General features: G+C 65.6%; 45 non-coding genes and 5 pseudogenes across 45 annotated transcripts; all 50 read right to left on the bottom strand.

Moving 5' to 3' along the window:
* Nucleotides 1-221: 221 nt before the first annotated feature.
* On the bottom strand, nt 222-340 carry LOC146421667 (5S ribosomal RNA). Its single transcript, XR_014848507.1, has one exon. It is a non-coding gene; the product is annotated as a 5S ribosomal RNA (ribosomal RNA).
* Nucleotides 341-560: 220 nt separating this feature from the next.
* On the bottom strand, nt 561-679 carry LOC146421668 (5S ribosomal RNA; annotated as a pseudogene).
* Nucleotides 680-898: 219 nt separating this feature from the next.
* LOC146421669 (5S ribosomal RNA) lies at nt 899-1,017 on the bottom strand. The gene has a single exon (XR_014848518.1). It is a non-coding gene; the product is annotated as a 5S ribosomal RNA (ribosomal RNA).
* Nucleotides 1,018-1,237: 220 nt separating this feature from the next.
* LOC146421670 (5S ribosomal RNA) lies at nt 1,238-1,356 on the bottom strand. The gene has a single exon (XR_014848533.1). It is a non-coding gene; the product is annotated as a 5S ribosomal RNA (ribosomal RNA).
* A 220-nt stretch (nt 1,357-1,576) lies between these two features.
* On the bottom strand, nt 1,577-1,695 carry LOC146421671 (5S ribosomal RNA). The gene has a single exon (XR_014848508.1). It is a non-coding gene; the product is annotated as a 5S ribosomal RNA (ribosomal RNA).
* Nucleotides 1,696-1,915: 220 nt separating this feature from the next.
* Nucleotides 1,916-2,034, bottom strand: LOC146421672 (5S ribosomal RNA). Its single transcript, XR_014848504.1, has one exon. It is a non-coding gene; the product is annotated as a 5S ribosomal RNA (ribosomal RNA).
* Nucleotides 2,035-2,254: 220 nt separating this feature from the next.
* LOC146421673 (5S ribosomal RNA) lies at nt 2,255-2,373 on the bottom strand. The gene has a single exon (XR_014848544.1). It is a non-coding gene; the product is annotated as a 5S ribosomal RNA (ribosomal RNA).
* A 220-nt stretch (nt 2,374-2,593) lies between these two features.
* Nucleotides 2,594-2,712, bottom strand: LOC146421674 (5S ribosomal RNA; annotated as a pseudogene).
* Nucleotides 2,713-2,934: 222 nt separating this feature from the next.
* LOC146421675 (5S ribosomal RNA) lies at nt 2,935-3,053 on the bottom strand. Its single transcript, XR_014848526.1, has one exon. It is a non-coding gene; the product is annotated as a 5S ribosomal RNA (ribosomal RNA).
* A 220-nt stretch (nt 3,054-3,273) lies between these two features.
* LOC146421676 (5S ribosomal RNA) lies at nt 3,274-3,392 on the bottom strand. The gene has a single exon (XR_014848501.1). It is a non-coding gene; the product is annotated as a 5S ribosomal RNA (ribosomal RNA).
* A 220-nt stretch (nt 3,393-3,612) lies between these two features.
* LOC146421677 (5S ribosomal RNA) lies at nt 3,613-3,731 on the bottom strand. The gene has a single exon (XR_014848487.1). It is a non-coding gene; the product is annotated as a 5S ribosomal RNA (ribosomal RNA).
* Nucleotides 3,732-3,951: 220 nt separating this feature from the next.
* LOC146421678 (5S ribosomal RNA) lies at nt 3,952-4,070 on the bottom strand. Its single transcript, XR_014848555.1, has one exon. It is a non-coding gene; the product is annotated as a 5S ribosomal RNA (ribosomal RNA).
* A 220-nt stretch (nt 4,071-4,290) lies between these two features.
* LOC146421679 (5S ribosomal RNA) lies at nt 4,291-4,409 on the bottom strand. Its single transcript, XR_014848481.1, has one exon. It is a non-coding gene; the product is annotated as a 5S ribosomal RNA (ribosomal RNA).
* A 220-nt stretch (nt 4,410-4,629) lies between these two features.
* On the bottom strand, nt 4,630-4,748 carry LOC146421680 (5S ribosomal RNA). The gene has a single exon (XR_014848490.1). It is a non-coding gene; the product is annotated as a 5S ribosomal RNA (ribosomal RNA).
* Nucleotides 4,749-4,968: 220 nt separating this feature from the next.
* LOC146421681 (5S ribosomal RNA) lies at nt 4,969-5,087 on the bottom strand. Its single transcript, XR_014848566.1, has one exon. It is a non-coding gene; the product is annotated as a 5S ribosomal RNA (ribosomal RNA).
* A 220-nt stretch (nt 5,088-5,307) lies between these two features.
* Nucleotides 5,308-5,426, bottom strand: LOC146421682 (5S ribosomal RNA). The gene has a single exon (XR_014848472.1). It is a non-coding gene; the product is annotated as a 5S ribosomal RNA (ribosomal RNA).
* Nucleotides 5,427-5,646: 220 nt separating this feature from the next.
* Nucleotides 5,647-5,765, bottom strand: LOC146421683 (5S ribosomal RNA). The gene has a single exon (XR_014848497.1). It is a non-coding gene; the product is annotated as a 5S ribosomal RNA (ribosomal RNA).
* Nucleotides 5,766-5,985: 220 nt separating this feature from the next.
* On the bottom strand, nt 5,986-6,104 carry LOC146421684 (5S ribosomal RNA). The gene has a single exon (XR_014848488.1). It is a non-coding gene; the product is annotated as a 5S ribosomal RNA (ribosomal RNA).
* A 220-nt stretch (nt 6,105-6,324) lies between these two features.
* On the bottom strand, nt 6,325-6,443 carry LOC146421685 (5S ribosomal RNA; annotated as a pseudogene).
* Nucleotides 6,444-6,663: 220 nt separating this feature from the next.
* LOC146421686 (5S ribosomal RNA) lies at nt 6,664-6,782 on the bottom strand. Its single transcript, XR_014848483.1, has one exon. It is a non-coding gene; the product is annotated as a 5S ribosomal RNA (ribosomal RNA).
* Nucleotides 6,783-7,002: 220 nt separating this feature from the next.
* LOC146421687 (5S ribosomal RNA) lies at nt 7,003-7,121 on the bottom strand. The gene has a single exon (XR_014848494.1). It is a non-coding gene; the product is annotated as a 5S ribosomal RNA (ribosomal RNA).
* Nucleotides 7,122-7,341: 220 nt separating this feature from the next.
* On the bottom strand, nt 7,342-7,460 carry LOC146421688 (5S ribosomal RNA). Its single transcript, XR_014848498.1, has one exon. It is a non-coding gene; the product is annotated as a 5S ribosomal RNA (ribosomal RNA).
* Nucleotides 7,461-7,680: 220 nt separating this feature from the next.
* Nucleotides 7,681-7,799, bottom strand: LOC146421689 (5S ribosomal RNA). Its single transcript, XR_014848489.1, has one exon. It is a non-coding gene; the product is annotated as a 5S ribosomal RNA (ribosomal RNA).
* A 220-nt stretch (nt 7,800-8,019) lies between these two features.
* On the bottom strand, nt 8,020-8,138 carry LOC146421690 (5S ribosomal RNA; annotated as a pseudogene).
* Nucleotides 8,139-8,358: 220 nt separating this feature from the next.
* Nucleotides 8,359-8,477, bottom strand: LOC146421691 (5S ribosomal RNA). The gene has a single exon (XR_014848505.1). It is a non-coding gene; the product is annotated as a 5S ribosomal RNA (ribosomal RNA).
* A 220-nt stretch (nt 8,478-8,697) lies between these two features.
* Nucleotides 8,698-8,816, bottom strand: LOC146421692 (5S ribosomal RNA). Its single transcript, XR_014848519.1, has one exon. It is a non-coding gene; the product is annotated as a 5S ribosomal RNA (ribosomal RNA).
* A 220-nt stretch (nt 8,817-9,036) lies between these two features.
* Nucleotides 9,037-9,155, bottom strand: LOC146421693 (5S ribosomal RNA). Its single transcript, XR_014848493.1, has one exon. It is a non-coding gene; the product is annotated as a 5S ribosomal RNA (ribosomal RNA).
* Nucleotides 9,156-9,375: 220 nt separating this feature from the next.
* LOC146421694 (5S ribosomal RNA) lies at nt 9,376-9,494 on the bottom strand. Its single transcript, XR_014848516.1, has one exon. It is a non-coding gene; the product is annotated as a 5S ribosomal RNA (ribosomal RNA).
* Nucleotides 9,495-9,714: 220 nt separating this feature from the next.
* On the bottom strand, nt 9,715-9,833 carry LOC146421695 (5S ribosomal RNA). Its single transcript, XR_014848528.1, has one exon. It is a non-coding gene; the product is annotated as a 5S ribosomal RNA (ribosomal RNA).
* Nucleotides 9,834-10,053: 220 nt separating this feature from the next.
* LOC146421696 (5S ribosomal RNA) lies at nt 10,054-10,172 on the bottom strand. Its single transcript, XR_014848495.1, has one exon. It is a non-coding gene; the product is annotated as a 5S ribosomal RNA (ribosomal RNA).
* Nucleotides 10,173-10,392: 220 nt separating this feature from the next.
* On the bottom strand, nt 10,393-10,511 carry LOC146421697 (5S ribosomal RNA). The gene has a single exon (XR_014848509.1). It is a non-coding gene; the product is annotated as a 5S ribosomal RNA (ribosomal RNA).
* A 220-nt stretch (nt 10,512-10,731) lies between these two features.
* On the bottom strand, nt 10,732-10,850 carry LOC146421698 (5S ribosomal RNA). The gene has a single exon (XR_014848527.1). It is a non-coding gene; the product is annotated as a 5S ribosomal RNA (ribosomal RNA).
* A 220-nt stretch (nt 10,851-11,070) lies between these two features.
* Nucleotides 11,071-11,189, bottom strand: LOC146421699 (5S ribosomal RNA). The gene has a single exon (XR_014848529.1). It is a non-coding gene; the product is annotated as a 5S ribosomal RNA (ribosomal RNA).
* A 220-nt stretch (nt 11,190-11,409) lies between these two features.
* On the bottom strand, nt 11,410-11,528 carry LOC146421700 (5S ribosomal RNA). The gene has a single exon (XR_014848515.1). It is a non-coding gene; the product is annotated as a 5S ribosomal RNA (ribosomal RNA).
* Nucleotides 11,529-11,748: 220 nt separating this feature from the next.
* On the bottom strand, nt 11,749-11,867 carry LOC146421701 (5S ribosomal RNA). Its single transcript, XR_014848530.1, has one exon. It is a non-coding gene; the product is annotated as a 5S ribosomal RNA (ribosomal RNA).
* A 220-nt stretch (nt 11,868-12,087) lies between these two features.
* Nucleotides 12,088-12,206, bottom strand: LOC146421702 (5S ribosomal RNA). The gene has a single exon (XR_014848531.1). It is a non-coding gene; the product is annotated as a 5S ribosomal RNA (ribosomal RNA).
* A 220-nt stretch (nt 12,207-12,426) lies between these two features.
* On the bottom strand, nt 12,427-12,545 carry LOC146421703 (5S ribosomal RNA). The gene has a single exon (XR_014848532.1). It is a non-coding gene; the product is annotated as a 5S ribosomal RNA (ribosomal RNA).
* A 220-nt stretch (nt 12,546-12,765) lies between these two features.
* On the bottom strand, nt 12,766-12,884 carry LOC146421704 (5S ribosomal RNA). Its single transcript, XR_014848499.1, has one exon. It is a non-coding gene; the product is annotated as a 5S ribosomal RNA (ribosomal RNA).
* A 220-nt stretch (nt 12,885-13,104) lies between these two features.
* Nucleotides 13,105-13,223, bottom strand: LOC146421705 (5S ribosomal RNA). Its single transcript, XR_014848534.1, has one exon. It is a non-coding gene; the product is annotated as a 5S ribosomal RNA (ribosomal RNA).
* Nucleotides 13,224-13,443: 220 nt separating this feature from the next.
* LOC146421706 (5S ribosomal RNA) lies at nt 13,444-13,562 on the bottom strand (annotated as a pseudogene).
* A 220-nt stretch (nt 13,563-13,782) lies between these two features.
* On the bottom strand, nt 13,783-13,901 carry LOC146421707 (5S ribosomal RNA). The gene has a single exon (XR_014848535.1). It is a non-coding gene; the product is annotated as a 5S ribosomal RNA (ribosomal RNA).
* Nucleotides 13,902-14,121: 220 nt separating this feature from the next.
* On the bottom strand, nt 14,122-14,240 carry LOC146421708 (5S ribosomal RNA). Its single transcript, XR_014848536.1, has one exon. It is a non-coding gene; the product is annotated as a 5S ribosomal RNA (ribosomal RNA).
* Nucleotides 14,241-14,460: 220 nt separating this feature from the next.
* On the bottom strand, nt 14,461-14,579 carry LOC146421709 (5S ribosomal RNA). Its single transcript, XR_014848537.1, has one exon. It is a non-coding gene; the product is annotated as a 5S ribosomal RNA (ribosomal RNA).
* Nucleotides 14,580-14,799: 220 nt separating this feature from the next.
* On the bottom strand, nt 14,800-14,918 carry LOC146421710 (5S ribosomal RNA). Its single transcript, XR_014848538.1, has one exon. It is a non-coding gene; the product is annotated as a 5S ribosomal RNA (ribosomal RNA).
* A 220-nt stretch (nt 14,919-15,138) lies between these two features.
* Nucleotides 15,139-15,257, bottom strand: LOC146421711 (5S ribosomal RNA). Its single transcript, XR_014848520.1, has one exon. It is a non-coding gene; the product is annotated as a 5S ribosomal RNA (ribosomal RNA).
* Nucleotides 15,258-15,477: 220 nt separating this feature from the next.
* Nucleotides 15,478-15,596, bottom strand: LOC146421712 (5S ribosomal RNA). Its single transcript, XR_014848496.1, has one exon. It is a non-coding gene; the product is annotated as a 5S ribosomal RNA (ribosomal RNA).
* A 220-nt stretch (nt 15,597-15,816) lies between these two features.
* Nucleotides 15,817-15,935, bottom strand: LOC146421713 (5S ribosomal RNA). The gene has a single exon (XR_014848510.1). It is a non-coding gene; the product is annotated as a 5S ribosomal RNA (ribosomal RNA).
* Nucleotides 15,936-16,155: 220 nt separating this feature from the next.
* On the bottom strand, nt 16,156-16,274 carry LOC146421714 (5S ribosomal RNA). The gene has a single exon (XR_014848492.1). It is a non-coding gene; the product is annotated as a 5S ribosomal RNA (ribosomal RNA).
* A 220-nt stretch (nt 16,275-16,494) lies between these two features.
* On the bottom strand, nt 16,495-16,613 carry LOC146421715 (5S ribosomal RNA). Its single transcript, XR_014848482.1, has one exon. It is a non-coding gene; the product is annotated as a 5S ribosomal RNA (ribosomal RNA).
* A 220-nt stretch (nt 16,614-16,833) lies between these two features.
* LOC146421716 (5S ribosomal RNA) lies at nt 16,834-16,952 on the bottom strand. The gene has a single exon (XR_014848521.1). It is a non-coding gene; the product is annotated as a 5S ribosomal RNA (ribosomal RNA).
* Between the last annotated feature and the right edge of the window lie 17 nt (nt 16,953-16,969).

Genomic DNA, 16,969 nt, shown 5'->3' on the forward strand with positions numbered 1-16,969 from the left:
CAGCCAAGAGCTCCACATCACCGCCCTTCAGCGTGCAGAGGCAACCTCCCCGCCACGTCCCGCAGCGTCACAGGCCCACTGGCCAGTCGCCCCGGCTGCCCGAGACCCGAGTACCCGAGGACCGCTCGGCTCACGGGATCTGGCGTCCTCCTGCCCCTCGATGCTGCCGCCCGATAAAAAACGAGGCGCCCAGTCCCCAGGGGCCAACGTGCTGCAAAAACGGCCTACAGCACCCGGTATTCCCAGGCAGTCTCCCATCCAAGTACTAACCGGGCCCGACCCTGCTTAGCTTCCGAGATCAGACGAGATCGGGCATTCTCAGAGTGGTATGGCCGTAGGCAACCCAGAGACCCAGAGGACCGCTCTCCAGCGCGCAGTGGCAGCCTCCGTGCCGTGCCCCGCAGAGCCACGGTTTCACCAGATGGCCACAAGGGCTGCAAGCCACCCGACTGCCCAACGGCCACGCGGCTCACAAGGTCTAGAGCCCTCCTGCCCCTCAATGCTGCGGCCCGATAAAAAACGAGGCGCCCGGTCCCCTGGGGCCAGCGTGCTGCAAAAAAGGCCTACAGCACCCGGTATTCCCAGGCGGTCTCCCATCCAAGTACTAACCGGGCCCGACCCTGCTTAGCTTTCGAGATCAGACGAGATTGGGCGTTCTCAGGGTGCTATGGCCGTAGACACCCCTGAGCCCAAGATAACCGCTCTTCAGCGTGCAGAGGCAACCTCCCCGCCACGTCCCACAGCGTTAAAGGCCTACCAGCCAGTCGCCCGGGCTGCCCGAGACCCGAGTGCCCGAGGACCACTCGGCTCACGGGCTCTGGCGTCATCCTGCCCCTCGATGCTGCCGCCCGAAAAAAACGAGGCGCCCAGTCCCCAGGGGCCAGCGTGCTGCAAAAAGGGCCTACAGCACCCGGTATTCCCAGGCGGTCTCCCATCCAAGTACTAACCGGGCCCGACCCTGCTTAGCTTCCGAGATCAGACGAGATCGGGCGTTCCCAGGGTGGTATGGCAGAAGGCACTCCTGAGCCCCAGAGCACTGCTCTCCAGCGCGCAGGGGCAACCTCCGTGCCGTGCCCCACAGAGCCACGGTTTCACCGGATGGCCACAAGGGCTGCAAGCCACCCTACTGCTCAACGGCCACGCGGCTCACAAGGTCTAGAGCCCTCCTGCCCCTCAATGCTGCGGCCCGATAAAAAACGAGGCGCCCGGTCCCCTGGGGCCAGCGTGCTGCAAGAAAGGCCTACAGCACCCGGTATTCCCAGGCGGTCTCCCATCCAAGTACTAACCGGGCCCGACCCTGCTTAGCTTCCGAGATCAGACGAGATCGGGCGTTCTCAGGGTGGTATGGCCGTAGGCAGCCAAGAGCTCCACATCACCGACCTTCAGCGTGCAGAGGCAACCTCCCCGCCACGTCCCGCAGCGTCACAGGCCCACTGGCCAGTCGCCCCGGCTGCCCGAGACCCGAGTGCCCGAGGACCGCTCGGCTCGCGGGATCTGGCGTCCTCCTGCCCCTCGATGCTGCCGCCCGATAAAAAACGAGGCGCCCAGTCCCCAGGGGCCAACGTGCTGCAAAAACGGCCTACAGCACCCGGTATTCCCAGGCAGTCTCCCATCCAAGTACTAACCGGGCCCGACCCTGCTTAGCTTCCGAGATCAGACGAGATCGGGCATTCTCAGAGTGGTATGGCCGTAGGCAACCCAGAGACCCAGAGGACCGCTCTCCAGCGCGCAGTGGCAGCCTCCGTGCCGTGCCCCGCAGAGCCACGGTTTCACCAGATGGCCACAAGGGCTGCAAGCCACCCGACTGCCCAACGGCCACGCGGCTCACAAGGTCTAGAGCCCTCCTGCCCCTCAATGCTGCGGCCCGATAAAAAACGAGGCGCCCGGTCCCCTGGGGCCAGCGTGCTGCAAAAAAGGCCTACAGCACCCAGTATTCCCAGGCGGTCTCCCATCCAAGTACTAACCGGGCCCGACCCTGCTTAGCTTCCGAGATCAGACGAGATCGGGCGTTCCAAGGGTGGTATGGCCGTAGGCAGCCAAGAGCTCCACATCACCGCCCTTCAGCGTACAGCGGCAACCTCCCCGCCACGTCCCGCAGCGTCACAGGCCCACCGGCCAGTCGCCCCGGCTGCCCGAGACCCGAGTGCCCGAGGACCGCTCGGCTCGCGGGATCTGGCGTCCTCCTGCCCCTCGATGCTGCCGCCCGATAAAAAACGAGGCGCCCGGTCCCCTGGGGCCAGCGTGCTGCAAAAAAGGCCTACAGCACCCGGTATTCCCAGGCGGTCTCCCATCCAAGTACTAACCGGGCCCGACCCTGCTTAGCTTCCGAGATCAGACGAGATCGGGCGTTCTCAGGGTGGTATGGCCGTAGGCACTCCTGAGCCCCAGATCACTGCTCTTCAGCGCTCAGAGGCAATCTCCCCGCCACGTCCCTCGGCGCCACAGGCCCACTGGCCGGTCGCCTGGGCTGCCCGCGTCCCTACTGCCCGAGGACCACTCGGCTCACAGGCTCTGGCGTCCTCCTGCCCCTCGATGCTGCAGCCCGATAAAAAACGAGGCGCCCAGTCCCCAGGGGCCAACGTGCTGCAAAAAGAGCCTACAGCACCCGGTATTCCCAGGCAGTCTCCCATCCAAGTACTAACCGGGCCCGACCCTGCTTAGCTTCCGAGATCAGACGAGATCGGGCATTCTCAGAGTGGTATGGCAGAAGGCAACCCAGAGACCCAGAGCACCGCTCTCCAGCGCGCAGTGGCAGCCTCCGTGCCCTGCCCCACAGAGCCACGGTTCCACCGGACAGCCACATTGGCTGCCCGCGACCATACTGCCCAAAGGCTCCTCGGCTCACAAGCTCTAGAACCCGCTGGTGCCCCTCAATGCTTCTGCCCGATATAAAACGAGACGCCCGGCCCCCAGGGGACAGCTTGCCGAAAAAACATCCTACAGCACCCGGTATTCCCAGGCGGTCTCCCATCCAAGTACTAACCGGGCCCGACCCTGCTTAGCTTCCGAGATCAGACGAGATCGGGCGTTCCCAGGGTGGTATGGCAGAAGGCACTCCTGAGCCCCAGAGCACTGCTCTCCAGCGCGCAGGGGCAACCTCCGTGCCGTGCCCCACAGAGCCCCGGTTTCACCGGATGGCCACAAGGGCTGCAAGCCACCCTACTGCTCAACGGCCACGCGGCTCACAAGGTCTAGAGCCCTCCTGCCCCTCAATGCTGCGGCCCGATAAAAAACGAGGCGCCCGGTCCCCTGGGGCCAGCGTGCTGCAAGAAAGGCCTACAGCACCCGGTATTCCCAGGCGGTCTCCCATCCAAGTACTAACCGGGCCCGACCCGGCTTAGCTTCCGAGATCAGACGAGATCGGGCGTTCTCAGGGTGGTATGGCCATAGGCAGCCAAGAGCTCCACATCACCGCCCTTCAGCGTGCAGAGGCAACCTCCCCGCCACGTCCCGCGGTGCCACAGGCCCACCGGCCGGTCGCCCGGGCTGCCCGCGTCCCTACTGCCCGAGGACCACTCGGCTCACGGGCTCTGGCGTCCTCCTGCCCCTCGATCCTGCCGCCCGATAAAAAACGAGGCGCCCGGTCCCCAGGGGCCAGCGTGCTGCAAAAAGGGCCTACAGCACCCGGTATTCCCAGGCGGTCTCCCATCCAAGTACTAACCGGGCCCGACCCTGCTTAGCTTCCGAGATCAGACGAGATCGGGCGTTCTCAGGGTGGTATGGCCATAGGCACTCCTGAGCCCCAGATCACCGCTCTTCAGCGTGCAGAGGCAACCTCCCCGCCACGTCCCGCAGCGTTACAGGCCTACCAGCCAGTCGCCCGGGCTGCCCGAGACCCGAGTGCCCGACGACCACTCGGCTCACGGGCTCTGGCGTCCTCCTTCCCCTCGATGCTGCCGCCCAATAAAAAACGAGGCGCCCAGTCCCCAGGGGCCAGCGTGCTGCAAAAAGGGCCTACAGCACCCGGTATTCCCAGGCGGTCTCCCATCCAAGTACTAACCGGGCCCGACCCTGCTTAGCTTCCGAGATCAGACGAGATCGGGCGTTCTCAGGGTGGTATGGCCGTAGGCACTCCTGAGCCCAAGATCACCGCTCTTCAGCGCTCAGAGGCAACCTCCCCGCCACGTCCCGCAGCGCCACAGGCCCACCGGCCGGTCGCCTGGGCTGCCCGCGTCCCTACTGCCAGAGGACCACTCGGCTCACGGGCTCTGGCGTCCTCCTGCCCCTCGATGCTGCCGCCCAATAAAAAACGAGGCGCCCGGTCCCCAGGGGCCAGCGTGCTGCAAAAACAGCCTACAGCACCCGGTATTCCCAGGCGGTCTCCCATCCAAGTACTAACCGGGCCCGACCCTGCTTAGCTTCCGAGATCAGACGAGATCGGGCGTTCTCAGGGTGGTATGGCCGTAGGCACTCCTGAGCCCCAGATCACCGCTCTTCAGCGCTCAGAGGCAACCTCCCCGCCACGTCCCGCGGCGCCACAGGCCCACCGGCCGGTCGCCCGGGCTGCCCGCGTCCCTACTGCCTGAGGACCACTCGGCTCACGGGCTCTGGCGTCCTCCTGCCCCTCGATGCTGCCGCCCGATAAAAAACGAGGCGCCCGGTCCCCAGGGGCCAGCGTGCTGCAAAAAGGGCCTACAGCACCCGGTATTCCCAGGCAGTCTCCCATCCAAGTACTAACCGGGCCCGACCCTGCTTAGCTTCCGAGATCAGACGAGATCGGGCGTTCTCAGGGTGGTATGGCCGTAGGCACTCCTGAGCCCAAGATCACCGCTCTTCAGCGTGCAGAGGCAACCTCCCCGCCACGTCCCACAGCGTTACAGGCCTACCAGCCAGTCGCCCGGGCTGCCCGAGACCCGAGTGCCCGAGGACCACTCGGCTCACGGGCTCTGGCGTCCTCCTGCCCCTCGATGCTGCCGCCCAATAAAAAACGAGGCGCCCAGTCCCCAGGGGCCAGCGTGCTGCAAAAAGGGCCTACAGCACCCGGTATTCCCAGGCGGTCTCCCATCCAAGTACTAACCGGGCCCGACCCTGCTTAGCTTCCGAGATCAGACGAGATCGGGCGTTCTCAGGGTGGTATGGCCGTAGGCACCCCTGAGCCCCAGATCACCGCTCTTCAGCGTGCAGAGGCAACCTCCCCGCCACGTCCCGCAGCGTTACAGGCACACCGGCCGGTCGCCCGGGCTGCCCGAGACCCGAGTGCCCGAGGACCACTCGGCTCACGGGCTCTGGCGTCCTCCTTCCCCTCGATGCTGCCGCCCAATAAAAAACGAGGCGCCCATTCCCCAGGGGCCAGCGTGCTGCAAAAAGGGCCTACAGCACCCGGTATTCCCAGGCGGTCTCCCATCCAAGTACTAACCGGGCCCGACCCTGCTTAGCTTCCGAGATCAGACGAGATCGGGCGTTCTCAGGGTGGTATGGCCGTAGGCACTCCTGAGCCCCAGATCACCGCTCTTCAGCGTGCAGAGGCAACCTCCCCGCCACGTCCCGCAGCGTTACAGGCCTACCAGCCAGTCGCCCGGGCTGCCCGAGACCCGAGTGCCCGAGGACCGCTCGGCTCGCGGGATCTGGCGTCCTCCTGCCCCTCGATGCTGCCGCCCGATAAAAAACGAGGCGCCCGGTCCCCTGGGGCCAGCGTGCTGCAAAAACGGCCTACAGCACCCGGTATTCCCAGGCGGTCTCCCATCCAAGTACTAACCGGGCCCGACCCTGCTTAGCTTCCGAGATCAGACGAGATCGGGCATTCTCAGAGTGGTATGGCCGTAGGCAACCCAGAGACCCAGAGGACCGCTCTCCAGCGCGCAGTGGCAGCCTCCGTGCCGTGCCCCGCAGAGCCACGGTTTCACCAGATGGCCACAAGGGCTGCAAGCCACCCGACTGCCCAACGGCCACGCGGCTCACAAGGTCTAGAGCCCTCCTGCCCCTCAATGCTGCGGCCCGATAAAAAACGAGGCGCCCGGTCCCCTGGGGCCAGCGTGCTGCAAGAAAGGCCTACAGCACCCGGTATTCCCAGGCGGTCTCCCATCCAAGTACTAACCGGGCCCGACCCGGCTTAGCTTCCGAGATCAGATGAGATCGGGCGTTCTCAGGGTGGTATGGCCGTAGGCAGCCAAGAGCTCCACATCACCGCCCTTCAGCGTGCAGAGGCAACCTCCCCGCCACGTCCCGCAGCGTTACAGGCACACCGGCCGGTCGCCTGGGCTGCCCGAGACCCGAGTGCCCGAGGACCACTCGGCTCGCGGGCTCTGGCGTCCTCCTGCCCCTCGATGCTGCCGCCCGATAAAAAACGAGGCGCCCGGTCCCCTGGGGCCAGCGTGCTGCAAAAAAGGCCTACAGCACCCGGTATTCCCAGGCGGTCTCCCATCCAAGTACTAACCGGGCCCGACCCTGCTTAGCTTTCGAGATCAGACGAGATTGGGCGTTCTCAGGGTGCTATGGCCGTAGACACCCCTGAGCCCAAGATCACCGCTCTTCAGCGTGCAGAGGCAACCTCCCCGCCACGTCCCGCAGCGTTAAAGGCCTACCAGCCAGTCGCCCGGGCTGCCCGCGTCCCTACTGCCTGAGGACCACTCGGCTCACGGGCTCTGGCGTCCTCCTGCCCCTCGATGCTGCCGCCCGATAAAAAACGAGGCGCCCAGTCCCCAGGGGCCAGCGTGCTGCAAAAAGGGCCTACAGCACCCGGTATTCCCAGGCGGTCTCCCATCCAAGTACTAACCGGGCCCGACCCTGCTTAGCTTCCGAGATCAGACGAGATCGGGCGTTCTCAGGGTGGTATGGCCGTAGGCACTCCTGAGCCCCAGATCACCGCTCTTCAGCGCTCAGAGGCAACCTCCCCGCCACGTCCCGCAGCGTTACAGGCCTACCAGCCGGTCGCCCGGGCTGCCCGAGACCCGAGTGCCCGAGGACCACTCGGCTCACGGGCTCTGGCGTCCTCCTTCCCCTCGATGCTGCCGCCCAATAAAAAACGAGGCGCCCAGTCCCCAGGGGCCAGCGTGCTGCAAAAAGGGCCTACAGCACCCGGTATTCCCAGGCGGTCTCCCATCCAAGTACTAACCGGGCCCGACCCTGCTTAGCTTCCGAGATCAGACGAGATCGGGCGTTCTCAGGGTGGTATGGCCGTAGGCACCCCTGAGCCCCAGATCACCGCCCTTCAGCGTGCAGCGGCAACCTCCCAGCCACGTCCCGCAGCGTCACAGGCCCACCGGCCAGTCGCCCCGGCTGCCCGAGACCCGAGTGCCCGAGGACCGCTCGGCTCGCGGGATCTGGCGTCCTCCTGCCCCTCGATGCTGCCGCCCGATAAAAAACGAGGCGCCCGGTCCCCTGGGGCCAGCGTGCTGCAAAAACGGCCTACAGCACCCGGTATTCCCAGGCGGTCTCCCATCCAAGTACTAACCGGGCCCGACCCTGCTTAGCTTCCGAGATCAGACGAGATCGGGCATTCTCAGAGTGGTATGGCCGTAGGCAACCCAGAGACCCAGAGGACCGCTCTCCAGCGCGCAGTGGCAGCCTCCGTGCCGTGCCCCGCAGAGCCACGGTTTCACCAGATGGCCACAAGGGCTGCAAGCCACCCGACTGCCCAACGGCCACGCGGGTCACAAGGTCTAGAGCCCTCCTGCCCCTCAATGCTGCGGCCCGATAAAAAACGAGGCGCCCGGTCCCCTGGGGCCAGCGTGCTGCAAGAAAGGCCTACAGCACCCGGTATTCCCAGGCGGTCTCCCATCCAAGTACTAACCGGGCCCGACCCGGCTTAGCTTCCGAGATCAGATGAGATCGGGCGTTCTCAGGGTGGTATGGCCGTAGGCAGCCAAGAGCTCCACATCACCGCCCTTCAGCGTGCAGAGGCAACCTCCCCGCCACGTCCCGCAGCGTTACAGGCACACCGGCCGGTCGCCTGGGCTGCCCGAGACCCGAGTGCCCGAGGACCACTCGGCTCGCGGGCTCTGGCGTCCTCCTGCCCCTCGATGCTGCCGCCCGATAAAAAACGAGGCGCCCGGTCCCCTGGGGCCAGCGTGCTGCAAAAAAGGCCTACAGCACCCGGTATTCCCAGGCGGTCTCCCATCCAAGTACTAACCGGGCCCGACCCTGCTTAGCTTTCGAGATCAGACGAGATTGGGCGTTCTCAGGGTGCTATGGCCGTAGACACCCCTGAGCCCAAGATCACCGCTCTTCAGCGTGCAGAGGCAACCTCCCCGCCACGTCCCGCAGCGTTAAAGGCCTACCAGCCAGTCGCCCGGGCTGCCCGCGTCCCTACTGCCTGAGGACCACTCGGCTCACGGGCTCTGGCGTCCTCCTGCCCCTCGATGCTGCCGCCCAATAAAAAACGAGGCGCCCAGTCCCCAGGGGCCAGCGTGCTGCAAAAAGGGCCTACAGCACCCGGTATTCCCAGGCGGTCTCCCATCCAAGTACTAACCGGGCCCGACCCTGCTTAGCTTCCGAGATCAGACGAGATCGGGCGTTCTCAGGGTGGTATGGCCGTAGGCACTCCTGAGCCCCAGATCACCGCTCTTCAGCGTGCAGAGGCAACCTCCCCGCCACGTCCCGCAGCGTTACAGGCCTACCAGCCAGTCGCCCGGGCTGCCCGAGACCCGAGTGCCCGAGGACCACTCGGCTCACGGGCTCTGGCGTCCTCCTTCCCCTCGATGCTGCCGCCCGATAAAAAACGAGGCGCCCAGTCCCCAGGGGCCAGCGTGCTGCAAAAAGGGCCTACAGCACCCGGTATTCCCAGGCGGTCTCCCATCCAAGTACTAACCGGGCCCGACCCTGCTTAGCTTCCGAGATCAGACGAGATCGGGCGTTCCCAGGGTGGTATGGCAGAAGGCACTCCTGAGCCCCAGAGCACTGCTCTCCAGCGCGCAGGGGCAACCTCCGTGCCGTGCCCCACAGAGCCACGGTTTCACCGGATGGCCACAAGGGCTGCAAGCCACCCTACTGCTCAACGGCCACGCGGCTCACAAGGTCTAGAGCCCTCCTGCCCCTCAATGCTGCGGCCCGATAAAAAACGAGGCGCCCGGTCCCCTGGGGCCAGCGTGCTGCAAGAAAGGCCTACAGCACCCGGTATTCCCAGGCGGTCTCCCATCCAAGTACTAACCGGGCCCGACCCGGCTTAGCTTCCGAGATCAGACGAGATCGGGCGTTCTCAGGGTGGTATGGCCGTAGGCAGCCAAGAGCTCCACATCACCGCCCTTCAGCGTGCAGAGGCAACCTCCCCGCCACGTCCCGCAGCGTCACAGGCCCACTGGCCAGTCGCCCCGGCTGCCCGAGACCCGAGTGCCCGAGGACCACTCGGCTCGCGGGCTCTGGCGTCCTCCTGCCCCTCGATGCTGCCGCCCAATGAAAAATGAGGCGCCCAGTCCCCAGGGGCCAGCGTGCTGCAAAAAGGGCCTACAGCACCCGGTATTCCCAGGCGGTCTCCCATCCAAGTACTAACCGGGCCCGACCCTGCTTAGCTTCCGAGATCAGACGAGATCGGGCGTTCTCAGGGTGGTATGGCCGTAGGCACCCCTGAGCCCCAGATCACCGCTCTTCAGCGTGCAGAGGCAACCTCCCCGCCACGTCCCGCAGCGTTACAGGCACACCGGCCGGTCGCCAGGGCTGCCCGAGACCCGAGTGCCCGACGACCACTCGGCGCGCGGTCTCTGGCGTCCTCCTGCCCCTCGATGCTGCCGCCCAATAAAAAACGAGGCGCCCAGTCCCCAGGGGCCAGCGTGCTGCAAAAAGGGCCTACAGCACCCGGTATTCCCAGGCGGTCTCCCATCCAAGTACTAACCGGGCCCGACCCTGCTTAGTTTCCGAGATCAGACGAGATCGGGCGTTCCCAGGGTGGTATGGCAGAAGGCACTCCTGAGCCCCAGAGCACTGCTCTCCAGCGCGGAGGGGCAACCTCCGTGCCATGCCCCACAGAGCCACGGTTTCACCGGATGGCCACAAGGGCTGCAATCCACCCTACTGCTCAACGGCCACGCGGCTCACAAGGTCTAGAGCCCTCCTGCCCCTCAATGCTGCGGCCCGATAAAAAACGAGGCGCCTGGTCCCCTGGGGCCAGCGTGCTGCAAGAAAGGCCTACAGCACCCGGTATTCCCAGGCGGTCTCCCATCCAAGTACTAACCGGGCCCGACCCGGCTTAGCTTCCGAGATCAGACGAGATCGGGCGTTCTCAGGGTGGTATGGCCGTAGGCAGCCAAGAGCTCCACATCACCGCCCTTCAGCGTGCAGCGGCAACCTCCCCGCCACGTCCCGCAGCGTCACAGGCCCACCGGCCAGTCGCCCCGGCTGCCCGAGACCCGAGTGCCCGAGGACCGCTCGGCTCGCGGGATCTGGCGTCCTCCTGCCCCTCGATGCTGCCGCCCGATAAAAAACGAGGCGCCCAGTCCCCAGGGGCCAACGTGCTGCAAAAACGGCCTACAGCACCCGGTATTCCCAGGCAGTCTCCCATCCAAGTACTAACCGGGCCCGACCCTGCTTAGCTTCCGAGATCAGACGAGATCGGGCATTCTCAGAGTGGTATGGCCGTAGGCAACCCAGAGACCCAGAGGACCGCTCTCCAGCGCGCAGTGGCAGCCTCCGTGCCGTGCCCCGCAGAGCCACGGTTTCACCAGATGGCCACAAGGGCTGCAAGCCACCCTACTGCCCAACGGCCACGCGGCTCACAAGGTCTAGAGCCCTCCTGCCCCTCAATGCTGCGGCCCGATAAAAAACGAGGCACCCGGTCCCCTGGGGCCAGCGTGCTGCAAAAAAGGCCTACAGCACCCGGTATTCCCAGGCGGTCTCCCATCCAAGTACTAACCGGGCCCGACCCTGCTTAGCTTCCGAGATCAGACGAGATCGGGCGTTCTCAGGGTGGTATGGCCGTAGGCACTCCTGAGCCCCAGATCACTGCTCTTCAGCGCTCAGAGGCAATCTCCCCGCCACGTCCCTTGGCGCCACAGGCCCACTGGCCGGTCGCCTGGGCTGCCCGCGTCCCTACTGCCCGAGGACCACTCGGCTCACAGGCTCTGGCGTCCTCCTGCCCCTCGATGCTGCCGCCCGATAAAAAACGAGGCGCCCAGTCCCCAGGGGCCAGCGTGCTGCAAAAAGGGCCTACAGCACCCGGTATTCCCAGGCGGTCTCCCATCCAAGTACTAACCGGGCCCGACCCTGCTTAGCTTCCGAGATCAGACGAGATCGGGCGTTCTCAGGGTGGTATGGCCGTAGGCAGCCAAGAGCTCCACATCACCGCCCTTCAGCGTGCAGCGGCAACCTCCCAGCCACGTCCCGCAGCGTCACAGGCCCACCGGCCAGTCGCCCCGGCTGCCCGAGACCCGAGTGCCCGAGGACCGCTCGGCTCGCGGGATCTGGCGTCCTCCTGCCCCTCGATGCTGCCGCCCGATAAAAAACGAGGCGCCCGGTCCCCTGGGGCCAGCGTGCTGCGAAAACGGCCTACAGCACCCGGTATTCCCAGGCGGTCTCCCATCCAAGTACTAACCGGACCCGACCCTGCTTAGCTTCCGAGATCAGACGAGATCGGGCATTCTCAGAGTGGTATGGCCGTAGGCAACCCAGAGACCCAGAGGACCGCTCTCCAGCGCGCAGTGGCAGCCTCCGTGCCGTGCCCCGCAGAGCCACGGTTTCACCAGATGGCCACAAGGGCTGCAAGCCACCCGACTGCCCAACGGCCACGCGGCTCACAAGGTCTAGAGCCCTCCTGCCCCTCAATGCTGCGGCCCGATAAAAAACGAGGCGCCCGGTCCCCTGGGGCCAGCGTGCTGCAAGAAAGGCCTACAGCACCCGGTATTCCCAGGCGGTCTCCCATCCAAGTACTAACCGGGCCCGACCCTGCTTAGCTTCCGAGATCAGACGAGATCGGGCGTTCTCAGGGTGGTATGGCCGTAGGCAGCCAAGAGCTCCACATCACCGCCCTTCAGCGTGCAGAGGCAACCTCCCCGCCACGTCCCGCAGCGTTACAGGCCCACCGGCCGGTCGCCCGGGCTGCCCGAGACCCGAGTGCCCGAGGACCACTCGGCTCGCGGGCTCTGGCGTCCTCCTGCCCCTCGATGCTGCCGCCCGATAAAAAACGAGGCGCCCGGTCCCCTGGGGCCAGCGTGCTGCAAAAAAGGCCTACAGCACCCGGTATTCCCAGGCGGTCTCCCATCCAAGTACTAACCGGGCCCGACCCTGCTTAGCTTCCGAGATCAGACGAGATCGGGCGTTCTCAGGGTGGTATGGCCGTAGGCACCCCTGAGCCCCAGATCACCGCTCTTCAGCGTGCAGAGGCAACCTCCCCGCCACGTCCCGCAGCGTTACAGGCCTACCAGCCAGTCGCCCGGGCTGCCCGCGTCCCTACTGCCCGAGGACCACTCGGCTCACGGGCTCTGGCGTCCTCCTGCCCCTCGATGCTGCCGCCCGATAAAAAACGAGGCGCCCAGTCCCCAGGGGCCAGCGTGCTGCAAAAAGGGCCTACAGCACCCGGTATTCCCAGGCGGTCTCCCATCCAAGTACTAACCGGGCCCGACCCTGCTTAGCTTCCGAGATCAGACGAGATCGGGCGTTCTCAGGGTGGTATGGCCGTAGGCACCCCTGAGCCCCAGATCACCGCTCTTCAGCGTGCAGAGGCAACCTCCCCGCCACGTCCCGCAGCGTTACAGGCCCACCAGCCAGTCGCCCGGGCTGCCCGAGACCCGAGTGCCCGAGGACCACTCGGCTCACGGGCTCTGGCGTCCTCCTGCCCCTCGATGCTGCCGCCCAATAAAAAACGAGGCGCCCAGTCCCCAGGGGCCAGCGTGCTGCAAAAACGGCCTACAGCACCCGGTATTCCCAGGCGGTCTCCCATCCAAGTACTAACCGGGCCCGACCCTGCTTAGCTTCCGAGATCAGACGAGATCGGGCATTCTCAGAGTGGTATGGCCGTAGGCAACCCAGAGACCCAGAGGACCGCTCTCCAGCGCGCAGTGGCAGCCTCCGTGCCGTGCCCCGCAGAGCCACGGTTTCACCAGATGGCCACAAGGGCTGCAAGCCACCCTACTGCCCAACGGCCACGCGGCTCACAAGGTCTAGAGCCCTCCTGCCCCTCAATGCTGCGGCCCGATAAAAAACGAGGCGCCCGGTCCCCTGGGGCCAGCGTGCTGCAAAAAAGGCCTACAGCACCCGGTATTCCCAGGCGGTCTCCCATCCAAGTACTAACCGGGCCCGACCCTGCTTAGCTTCCGAGATCAGACGAGATCGGGCGTTCTCAGGGTGGTATGGCCGTAGGCAGCCAAGAGCTCCACATCACCGCCCTTCAGCGTGCAGAGGCAACCTCCCCGCCACGTCCCGCAGCGTTACAGGCACACCGGCCGGTCGCCTGGGCTGCCCGAGACCCGAGTGCCCGAGGACCACTCGGCTCGCGGGCTCTGGCGTCCTCCTGCCCCTCGATGCTGCCGCCCGATAAAAAACGAGGCGCCCGGTCCCCTGGGGCCAGCGTGCTGCAAAAAAGGCCTACAGCACCCGGTATTCCCAGGCGGTCTCCCATCCAAGTACTAACCGGGCCCGACCCTGCTTAGCTTTCGAGATCAGACGAGATTGGGCGTTCTCAGGGTGCTATGGCCGTAGACACCCCTGAGCCCAAGATCACCGCTCTTCAGCGTGCAGAGGCAACCTCCCCGCCACGTCCCGCAGCGTTAAAGGCCTACCAGCCAGTCGCCCGGGCTGCCCGCGTCCCTACTGCCTGAGGACCACTCGGCTCACGGGCTCTGGCGTCCTCCTGCCCCTCGATGCTGCCGCCCGATAAAAAACGAGGCGCCCAGTCCCCAGGGGCCAGCGTGCTGCAAAAAGGGCCTACAGCACCCGGTATTCCCAGGCGGTCTCCCATCCAAGTACTAACCGGGCCCGACCCTGCTTAGCTTCCGAGATCAGACGAGATCGGGCGTTCTCAGGGTGGTATGGCCGTAGGCACTCCTGAGCCCCAGATCACCGCTCTTCAGCGCTCAGAGGCAACCTCCCCGCCACGTCCCGCAGCGTTACAGGCCTACCAGCCAGTCGCCCGGGCTGCCCGAGACCCGAGTGCCCGACGACCACTCGGCTCACGGGCTCTGGCGTCCTCCTTCCCCTCGATGCTGCCGCCCAATAAAAAACGAGGCGCCCAGTCCCCAGGGGCCAGCGTGCTGCAAAAAGGGCCTACAGCACCCGGTATTCCCAGGCGGTCTCCCATCCAAGTACTAACCGGGCCCGACCCTGCTTAGCTTCCGAGATCAGACGAGATCGGGCGTTCTCAGGGTGGTATGGCCGTAGGCACCCCTGAGCCCCAGATCACCGCTCTTCAGCGTGCAGAGGCAACCTCCCCGCCACGTCCCGCAGCGTTACAGGCACACCGGCCGGTCGCCTGGGCTGCCCGAGACCCGAGTGCCCGAGGACCACTCGGCTCGCGGGCTCTGGCGTCCTCCTGCCCCTCGATGCTGCCGCCCAATGAAAAATGAGGCGCCCAGTCCCCAGGGGCCAGCGTGCTGCAAAAAGGGCCTACAGCACCCGGTATTCCCAGGCGGTCTCCCATCCAAGTACTAACCGGGCCCGACCCTGCTTAGCTTCCGAGATCAGACGAGATCGGGCGTTCTCAGGGTGGTATGGCCGTAGGCACTCCTGAGCCCCAGATCACCGCTCTTCAGCGTGCAGAGGCAACCTCCCCGCCACGTCCCGCAGCGTTACAGGCCCACCGGCCGGTCGCCTGGGCTGCCCGAGACCCGAGTGCCCGAGGACCACTCGGCTCACGGGCTCTGGCGTCCTCCTGCCCCTCGATGCTGCCGCCCAATAAAAAACGAGGCGCCCAGTCCCCAGGGGCCAGCGTGCTGCAAAAAGGGCCTACAGCACCCGGTATTCCCAGGCGGTCTCCCATCCAAGTACTAACCGGGCCCGACCCTGCTTAGCTTCCGAGATCAGACGAGATCGGGCGTTCTCAGGGTGGTATGGCCGTAGGCACTCCTGAGCCCCAGATCACCGCTCTTCAGCGTGCAGAGGCAACCTCCCCGCCACGTCCCGCAGCGTTACAGGCCTACCAGCCAGTCGCCCGGGCTGCCCGAGACCCGAGTGCCCGAGGACCACTCGGCTCACGGGCTCTGGCGTCCTCCTGCCCCTCGATGCTGCCGCCCAATAAAAAACGAGGCGCCCAGTCCCCAGGGGCCAGCGTGCTGCAAAAAGGGCCTACAGCACCCGGTATTCCCAGGCGGTCTCCCATCCAAGTACTAACCGGGCCCGACCCTGCTTAGCTTCCGAGATCAGACGAGATCGGGCGTTCCCAGGGTGGTATGGCAGAAGGCACTCCTGAGCCCCAGAGCACTGCTCTCCAGCGCGCAGGGGCAACCTCCGTGCCGTGCCCCACAGAGCCACGGTTTCACCGGATGGCCACAAGGGCTGCAAGCCACCCTACTGCTCAACGGCCACGCGGCTCACAAGGTCTAGAGCCCTCCTGCCCCTCAATGCTGCGGCCCGATAAAAAACGAGGCGCCCGGTCCCCTGGGGCCAGCGTGCTGCAAGAAAGGCCTACAGCACCCGGTATTCCCAGGCGGTCTCCCATCCAAGTACTAACCGGGCCCGACCCGGCTTAGCTTCCGAGATCAGACGAGATCGGGCGTTCTCAGGGTGGTATGGCCGTAGGCAGCCAAGAGCTCCACATCACCGCCCTTCAGCGTGCAGAGGCAACCTCCCCGCCACGTCCCGCAGCGTCACAGGCCCACTGGCCAGTCGCCCCGGCTGCCCGAGACCCGAGTACCCGAGGACCGCTCGGCTCGCGGGATCTGGCGTCCTCCTGCCCCTCGATGCTGCCGCCCGATAAAAAACGAGGCGCCCAGTCCCCAGGGGCCAACGTGCTGCAAAAACGGCCTACAGCACCCGGTATTCCCAGGCAGTCTCCCATCCAAGTACTAACCGGGCCCGACCCTGCTTAGCTTCCGAGATCAGACGAGATCGGGCATTCTCAGAGTGGTATGGCCGTAGGCAACCCAGAGACCCAGAGGACCGCTCTCCAGCGCGCAGTGGCAGCCTCCGTGCCGTGCCCCACAGAGCCACGGTTTCACCAGATGGCCACAAGGGCTGCAAGCCACCCGACTGCCCAACGGCCACGCGGCTCACAAGGTCTAGAGCCCTCCTGCCCCTCAATGCTGCGGCCCGATAAAAAACGAGGCGCCCGGTCCCCTGGGGCCAGCGTGCTGCAAGAAAGGCCTACAGCACCCGGTATCCCCAGGCGGTCTCCCATCCAAGTACTAACCGGGCCCGACCCTGCTTAGCTTCCGAGATCAGATGAGATCGGGCGTTCTCAGGGTGGTATGGCCGTAGGCAGCCAAGAGCTCCACATCACCGCTCTTCAGCGTGCAGCGGCAACCTCCCCGCCACGTCCCGCAGCGTTACAGGCACACCGGCCGGTCGCCTGGGCTGCCCGAGACCCGAGTGCCCGAGGACCACTCGGCTCGCGGGCTCTGGCGTCCTCCTGCCCCTCGATGCTGCCGCCCAATGAAAAATGAGGCGCCCAGTCCCCAGGGGCCAGCGTGCTGCAAAAAGAGCCTACAGCACCCGGTATTCCCAGGCGGTCTCCCATCCAAGTACTAACCGGGCCCGACCCTGCTTAGCTTCCGAGATCAGACGAGATCGGGCGTTCTCAGGGTGGTATGGCCGTAGGCACCCCTGAGCCCCAGATCACCGCTCTTCAGCGTGCAGAGGCAACCTCCCCGCCACGTCCCGCAGCGTTACAGGCACACCGGCCGGTCGCCAGGGCTGCCCGAGACCCGAGTGCCCGACGACCACTCGGCGCGCGGTCTCTGGCGTCCTCCTGCCCCTCGATGCTGCCGCCCAATAAAAAACGAGGCGCCCAGTCCCCAGGGGCCAGCGTGCTGCAAAAAGGGCCTACAGCACCCGGTATTCCCAGGCGGTCTCCCATCCAAGTACTAACCGGGCCCGACCCTGCTTAGCTTCCGAGATCAGACGAGATCGGGCGTTCCCAGGGTGGTATGGCAGAAGGCACTCCTGAGCCCCAGAG

The sequence above is a fragment of the Lichenostomus cassidix genome, unplaced genomic scaffold, assembly GCF_008360975.1.
Source record: "Lichenostomus cassidix isolate B80296 unplaced genomic scaffold, HeHo_3.0 HiC_scaffold_50, whole genome shotgun sequence".
NCBI classification, from domain to species: domain Eukaryota; kingdom Metazoa; phylum Chordata; class Aves; order Passeriformes; family Meliphagidae; genus Lichenostomus; species Lichenostomus cassidix.